Raw genomic sequence first — 8,518 nt, forward strand, 5'->3', positions numbered from 1 at the left:
TATTGTTGACAGTGAGCAAAATATGTACATATACATCGTACATATATAATACGGCTTTGTATACACTGTTCTCCAGGGTCATGGTTTGATCATGTGGAGGTTAGAGAATTGTTACGTATAGAGAATATTCTTCGATATAGCTATAAGCACTGTAGCGGTTTATGGCATGTATTATACTTACGTATGTGTGTAGCAGTTACACAATTTTCAGTGGCGATTGCAGATATAGCCTCCATTTTTTGCCAAATATCTCTAGCATTACTTAAGATTCACAGGAGAACAATCATTAAATTAACTATTTTCTGTAAAATATTGTACAATCATTACATAGTTTGAATATATTTTACATTTAAATATTTTATCCACTTTGATAGATAATATCTATATAAAAATCAGCAGCGTAATAGTGACAATTTTCGAAATGTAAAGTCGTTATTGTATTATAGTAAAATTGAAATATTAAGTGGTCCAAAAAATTTGTTTCGTTTTATAAGGAAATAATGGATGCACAACATCTTTCGTTTTATATTATTTTATCGAATTACGTACGATCCATTTTGTTTTATCACGGTAAAAATCACAACGTTTGAGACATTAGGTTTCATGTTTGTATAAAGATGCGTTGTTGTAAAAGACGTGTCTGTAAAGGAAAGACACTTTTTGGACAATCTTATATAATCGGCGCAGAGACATTTGCGCAGAGTACAGGATTCGCTTATAGTCCAGAAGCGTAGACAATGAGCAAGCAGTACGAATCTGCCTTTATGAGGGACGGTATTCTTCAACAGTCTTTCATATTCGAAACGCGGTAGTGTGGACGTGCTACCTATAGCTACCTATTAGTTACCTATTTAAACGTTACAATTTTTGTGTTTAGCAAGTGTTTGTGCAATTGGTAAGAAGTGCTAGTTGCTATATAAAATATAGAATCTGGTTATTCGAAAGTTGACTTGCAATTTTCTATAAAAAGAATTTATTCAGGATAAATACTTTATACCTGTAGATTTTATGAATTAAAAACTTTCTGTGGATTATTTTAATCTAATAACTTTGCTCTGTCCCTAGGATGGGTCATACGGCAACCAGATAGACTATTCCACATGTGGAAGTAAGTCGTAGAAACCAATACAGTTTTCTTATTTATTTTTCTTTTTTCTTATTTTTATTATATTTTTCGTCTCTAATGTACTACTTGCATTTATACATTTATATTAACGCAAGAGTGATGATATACATATTTATGTTTTAGTTTTAATTAAACGTATTGATTATATTCATTTATATAAAAGTTAGATCGTTCTTCCTATTTTATTTTCTTCCGCTAAAAAATGTTTTCATCAAAGATAATGCTTATTGAGAACCAAGAATAAAGTCCGTCATCGATAATGGTTACTAATAACAGAACTTAACGTATAATTATTTCTATAATTGAATATTATGTTCTCATAAAATAATTACATTTTTGTTAATATTAATTATTCTTCGAATCTCGTATTGTATTTATCTGATAGATAGTAATTTTTTAGGAAATTTGTTTAAGAATCCTTCCCTGATGCACTTCGTGATACACAAAGAAGCTTATTCCATTAACACAATTTTTCATAAATTCGTTTCCATGCTGTTAAGGTAAGTTCTTTCCCTACTTCTTTTTTATTATCCACTATTACTGTATTATTTGCTATAATGTCTGCATTTTAATCGCAAAATGCATTGTTTCATTTAAGAAACGTGATACAGTATATTCATTCGTTGCCTTTTCTATTTGTTAACCAAAAATTATGAATGAAAAAATACAAATCTCAGTTCTCAGATTCTGTTGCAAGTCATTACAATTAGATATGGACATGATTTAAATAATATGCCGAGTCTAATATCTACAAAATCGTCTAAAACTTTCAATTTTTCTATGTATTTTATGTGTAGATATTTTATTACACATAGAAATTTATTATACATAGAAACGTAACCTCAATATTTAACCAATGGCGAAACAATAAGCGGTAGAATATCTCATGTGATATTGATGCCATTAAAAATAGTTTTAACAAAAATTGTGTAGTTCGAAAGAAGACATCACATACGGTGTAAATTACTTTTTTGTAAATTCAGTAGTAGGATCCCATTTCAACTTCATTTTTGCAAATGGAACCATATATTTTTAATACATTCATCGATCTATCTTTGTTACATCGGGTGACACTCTACCTAAACCAGGCCACACACCGCGGGCCAGACGGTAACCAGATGTCCGCTCATCCGTACTGCGTACCCTCAATAGTCTTAAGGACCCATTATAAATCTCAGTAATTTGCTAGCTAAGGTCCTTCAGACCGAACAAATATCTTTTACTACGGCTTGACACGGGAAAGTTAGTTTTTCTCACGTACGATGCTTCCCACTAGCAACTTTCTATCGAGGGCGGCAAAGACCCTTCCTAATCCATCAACCTTCGTTTATCCAATCAGAAGTAATGTCTACTGCCCTCACTTTCCTAACCAAATCCGATGGTCCCGTGCGCTAGACACACCCATCGCTAGCTTTCCTCCGATACAGCATCGTCGCTGTACCTTACTTATTCTGCAACGTTAGAATAGTCAACAAGTCATTACCGGGTTACTGTCCTTAAATCAATCATTTACTTAACGCATACATACTCAACAGTGTACCTCATAAGTGTTGGAAATATAAAGTTTATAACCCTGTTAATCGTAGCGTTATACTACCTTAACCACCCTTATTATCTTAGCGGAAATCAGGGGATCGATCTATTTGCGGTGTCGATTATTATAATCGTAACGGGAATTTACGACTCCCGTTGACGTGTTTCCTCGCGATTGCGTCTTCTCGCGATTGTTCGAAAATACAATCTTCGTATTTCTTATGAAAACATTAAAAAAAACTGTTAGTTCACCAGATATCTTAACTTGAATTCGTCGTATGAAAACCAGGTAAGGACGCGAAACGGTACTCTTGTGTTTACGTTGTCCTTGCCTTTCGTTTGTTTCAGCATAAACACAATACCACTTCGTGTCCTATGCTTATCTTTCTTACGACAAATTAAACGTAAGATATAATCTAAACTAACAGTTTTTCGACATTAATAGGTTAATATTTTTGTATATGATATGAAACGTTACGATATCGGTTACACCACTGTTGCTTACAAAGCTCGAATTTCGACTGATTGGTAGATAAAAAAAAAAAAAGAATAATAACAAGAAAAAACCGATTCGGAAGGACGAGCCTTTCGTTTACCTCCGAATCTCTCATCAAACAGGTCATATTGTAGGATGTGAGCATACTTTCCGCGATGAACGTATCTATATATTGTTTGTATATATCGTTTTGATATAGTTATTAACTATGCTTATTGTTACGTATATTTATATTGTAGTATAAGAATGTAGCCGAAAAATCCGCCTGTTTTAAACCCCTTCCTTTAATGTATATAATTAGCTTTTTGTAGACATGAACGCACAAAAGATATATGGATGCTATTATTTCGTTTAACGGAATCATCGAACAACACAAACAATTCTTTTTCATATTATTTTCCGTGATACGAAGCCGCAGTTCTCTTCTTAATGGGAATTAAGACGGTTGACTGAAATGAAACAGAATGGAAATGAAGATTCAATTCATCACCTATAAAACATGTTAATTATTTTTCGACATAATTCCCATTTGAATCAATCAAATTGCATCAAATTGCATTAAAAATAGAAGTGATGAGTGCACTCCCTTCTATGGGAAACTCCTTAATAACTTTGTTACTTATCAGATCATGCCCCGATGCTTTTCTGGGATTTAGACGACGGAATAATTCTATGACTTCCAGAGATGAGAACGTCTCAATAGAAGGAGACATCTGGAAGGGAGAGTGCAAGTATTCAGTTATTTCCACTGGAATAGTCGAGGAATATAGTTTGAAAACGGTAGTTAAGTGACTTGCAAACAAATTGCAAGGATTTTGGAGGATTGCAAGAATTGGAGGGATTATTTGCGGAGGACGAGTGAGTTTCCTGGATGCCTTCCATAATCAGTACTTGGAGTCAGCTGTGAGAGACAGATTAACAAGATATTTTTGAAAACAGTTATTTTTATAATTTTTAAGGGTTTTAGTTAGTTTTCTTGTTGCATTATTTAGCTTACGCTTGTCGTCAGGTGTTCTATGACTTTGCCATACTCTTCTAAGTCTGTGTTTTTCTACGATTTCTTTTATTATGTGATGGGGATTTAACACAGCGGTGATTATGGCTGCAATATTTCTGCGTGTGGTCGTACCTCTGGCACCTTTTACATTGAACTATCTCTTTTTTTATAAAAGGTGGTTCAATTTTTACCACAGAATTCATTAAACGATTGATATTATAGGCTTCTTTGTTATTTGGCTTTTGCTTTCAGTTAATAAAGAATAAGAATAGCGAGTTTTTTGTGATTGTATGGCTTATATTGCTAATGTTGCTTACTTCATGGCCATGATTTAAGAGTTCAAACTTCAGTTCATCTAAGTTAGCTGAGTAATGGATGTTGCGTAGTACCACAAGAAAAGGTCTTTCTTGTTTCAGTTGATATGTGTGGAAGTTTGCGTTCAGGGTTTTTAGTAACTTTGATAATTTTCTATAGGAGTCTGTATTAGCCGGCAGAATTTTAACCTGATTATTTTTAATTTTTAGTTTGTAATCTTCTTGGTTAATATCTTTCTCGATAGAGCTTATCATTGTTTGAATATCGATGACATCATCGATGAAGATCGGTGGGGGAGAAGGAACTTTTTGCGTATGTTGGTTAGTTAATGATTCTACTACGTCCATGGAATCGTCTGTAGATTTTAACATTTTGAATTTGTTATAAGTGGTATCATGGTTTGTTGACGGTTCGTTCTGACTAGTGTTTATATTTTTATTAACTGTATCTAGCTTACGTTTTATACCATTGTTTATGTGGTTTGAATGATGGGGCAGATTATCCTTTTGCCACGGAGAAGGTAGAACAGAGCGGTTGTAGTTTAGCTCATAAGAGCCTGATCGAGATAGTTGGGCCATCTTCAAGCTAGTTAATTCAAGTTAAAATAGCTAGTCGAGAGGCTAAAATTAAAGATTAGAAATGTCGGATTTTCAGTGAGTAAGTTTAGAGAACTCTTGGTTTAGTCCTGTATCAATTCAGTTTCGACAGAAGGTCGTCACTTATTGTATAGTAAACTTTACTGAGCATTAGACACACGTCAACACGCTTCGACAGTCGACAGCAAACTGACAAAAAGCTCTCGAAAACAAATTTCTTTGTGTTTGCTGTTACTTTTCTAGCAGTATATGTATTTCTAATTCCGATTGCCGCTCATAGATTGTAGCACTTAATAACAGGAGTACAAGCTCCCTTAATATCATTTAATTTCTATATGAAACTTTTTTCCCTATTTTTTATATGTATAGAAATAATAGCGCGTATACACTTAAAATGGACATACTATATACGTTATGACTAATGGCTTATGACTGTTTAGTGTAATAATAACGGTATCTACGTGTAGACTCTATTTTAGAAAACATGACATTTCCAGAAGGATATTAAATTGAAGTTAAGTTTCGATTGCGACGGACAAAGAATCTAATCCTTCTGACCATACGTTTCACCGAGGGTCAAAAGGTAATGTGAAATAATGTTTAATAGCAATTCGATGTACCGCATAGTTACTAAAGTCGATGATGCGTGTGATTTCGATACCCAATTTTTCAGAGATTTGTCGTAGCGAATCTGTCGACCGACTGAACCCGTCTAACCTTTCTTATTACCCTTTTCACACCTCAGAAGTTGGGGGAAAAGTAGTATTACTGAATAGGAGGAAATCGTGGCGTTCGCGAGACTTTCGTTTAAAAGATTTCTGCTTCGCGTTGGTCCCAGGTTTTCCATAGTCTAAATCGATCTCTAAATAAATATGAATGAAAATATGTTGCGCGAACATAACACCTCCTCTTTTAGATGGGATATCGTTTGTTGGTATGCTGCCACACTCGTAGATCGAACACGGGGCAAGGAAATGCTGAAGTGAACTGTTCCCCTGTAGTATGCGCGTTTCTATGTGTATATGTAGGACTTATCGTTTACGCGCTTTATTCGATTTCCTGATTCTTTTAAGTATGACATTTGACATCAGTCACTGATTCGGCTCCTGTTGTCCTGAGACCGTGTGTTTGGCTGCTCCTTTTGGTTGTTTATGCCTGAATCACGTACGAATTTCCACGTTGACCGTTTTACCAGTTCGACTCGGCAATCGGTCACCTGTATCTCATACATATTACCTTTTTTTTCGCGAGGAGGGGAAAATGCTATTGCGCATATCCAGTGACCCGTGACACTGGGTTGTGGAGGATGATTGGTGGTGTGTTTTAAATGACGAGATATCTTGGTATTGAAAACAGTCAAATATACTTTAAAATAATAGATACAGAGAATATTCGCTAAGACGCTCGGTACTAACTGATTCGCTAAGACTATGTACTGATCGCTATTAAAATCGCTCGAGACTGAAACCGAAAAACTGATCACTGGTAACGATGTTGATACTCCGCGGAAAAACAACAACATGATTCAAATTGTTCTCTAGCTCATGTGCCGCTACATATTTATATACAATTGAGTATACGAAGTTGAAGTTTTGTGGAAATATAACTTTTCTTAATTTTGAAAGGTGTGGAAAGATCAAATCTCAAATATTTATTAGTTCTCGTACAAGTTCTAATATCAATCAAAATCTAATAAATAAAACGGCGTTTTATTTGATCTTGATTTCTACAATTCTTGCACCTTGCACAACAACTGATAGCAACTCAGTTCGATAGATTCCATTGCTTCTCTACACAAGAGTTGCATTATTATTGCAAGTCCAATAGATTTTCGATTTGAAACTATTAAAAAATAGCTCCATAAACTAATAATAGAGAAGGAACATCAGCAATTTTACTCCCTTTGAAGTCTCACGTGGAACACAGTAAAGTTTGTATTTTTCTAGGAATTTTAAGCTTCTGTGTCTTTATCTTTTTTTGAACTCCAGAATGAAGCTACATAGCATCACAAAACTAAGGCTCATCAATTAAGATATCATTTTTAGTGACCAATTCTGAATACTCTAAAATATATGTAAGAAGTCGAAAAGAAAATGAACACCTTGACCATTGGCCATAAAAAAAGTTTTCTGACGCGTAAGACATCGCCTGGTGTCATACAAATATCGAGCCTGCTTCCGACAAATACCGTATACAGATAACGGCGATTTTCAAATCTCTGATGTTCGTCTGTATCTGAAATGGACTTCATTTTCTAGTAGCTGCGAGTGTTTTGCTTTGAGTGGAACTTTTGACTGAAATTAATAAAACTGAGTGTCGGTGGTCGCTAATGTTTGGGTGGCTCTAGAGCGGTACAGTTGGTACCAGATGAGCATATGCAGGACATATGCTTGCTCAGTTCCTGAATAGTTGCGGCCTGGTTTAAACTGCGAGTAGGAAATGCCGTACAATAATACCGCATAAAAGATACCGCCGTTTAGGATGTGTGGAGTATCCATCACGGAAATTTCCTTTCCTTTTAACATCACCTCCAGCCTTTGATGCTTTATATTCTGTTCCTGGTATATATATTCTGCTCGTGGATTTCCACGATGAGGTCGCGGCGCGGCCGCGCCCACGCCGGGCAGTATTCCAGCGTGTGCTGCGCCGAATCCACGCTCGCATCGCAGTGGTGGCAGCGCGCGATCGCCTCCTTCCCGATTCGGTGCAGATACTCACCGAAGCAACCGTGTCCGGTGAGCACCTGCGTCACCCTGTAGGTCAGGGGAGGCCTGCCGCCGTCCAACTAAACGTCCCAGTTTGGAAGGATGGCCCCGAGAACCCTTATCCCCGGCGCACCTGCTCTCGTGTCGAGGCTGGCACGCCGTCTGTCGAGCAAAGTCCGCCGAGCCCGAACCTTGACGTCGGTGCTCACCGGGCCCACCCCGACCGACAGACCCCGAGTGTGGAGATAGTTCTCGCGACACCTCGGGGCCTGCAATTCAAACGGGAGAAACACGCTGCTGCCGCCACCGAAATGGTGCGGAACCCCCTCACTACCCTGATGGCCACCGCCCTGTGCAGCTTCCTGACCGCTAGGAGACTGCGACGATTGGTCATCAGGTCTTCCGCTCAGATCGGAGCCCCGTAGAGGAGCCTCGATCGCACCACGCCGGCGTACAGCCGGCGCACTCCAACGTCGGGCCCGCCCAGCCGAGGCAGCAGACGTTCTAAGGCGTTCGCCGTCGCCTCAACAGACGGCGTCAGGCGCTCGAAGTGAGCGCCGAAGGTCCAGTGGCTGTCGAGGGTCGGGCCCAGATACTTCATGCTGGTTCCGACCACGATCTCAGTCCCTTCCAACCTCAGGCGGTAACCCGCTGGAGGCGTCCCGTGATCGGCCTTGCGGCAAAACCACATTGCCTCGGACTTCTCGCAGGCCACCGCCAGCTCCGCGAGGCGGACGGTTCTACCCCATG

At 37.9% G+C, this 8,518-nt stretch overlaps 1 long non-coding RNA gene across 1 annotated transcript; it reads left to right on the top strand.

The window, feature by feature from the left end:
* Positions 1 to 554: 554 nt before the first annotated feature.
* Positions 555 to 3,506, top strand: LOC138185468 (uncharacterized). The gene is made up of 3 exons (XR_011174623.1): positions 555 to 895; positions 1,066 to 1,108; positions 1,541 to 3,506. It is a non-coding gene; the product is annotated as an uncharacterized LOC138185468 (long non-coding RNA).
* The last annotated feature ends 5,012 nt before the right edge of the window (positions 3,507 to 8,518 follow it).

The sequence above is a fragment of the Bombus flavifrons genome, chromosome 12, assembly GCF_040668555.2.
Source record: "Bombus flavifrons isolate JBK064 chromosome 12, iyBomFlav1_principal, whole genome shotgun sequence".
Classification (NCBI taxonomy): domain Eukaryota; kingdom Metazoa; phylum Arthropoda; class Insecta; order Hymenoptera; family Apidae; genus Bombus; species Bombus flavifrons.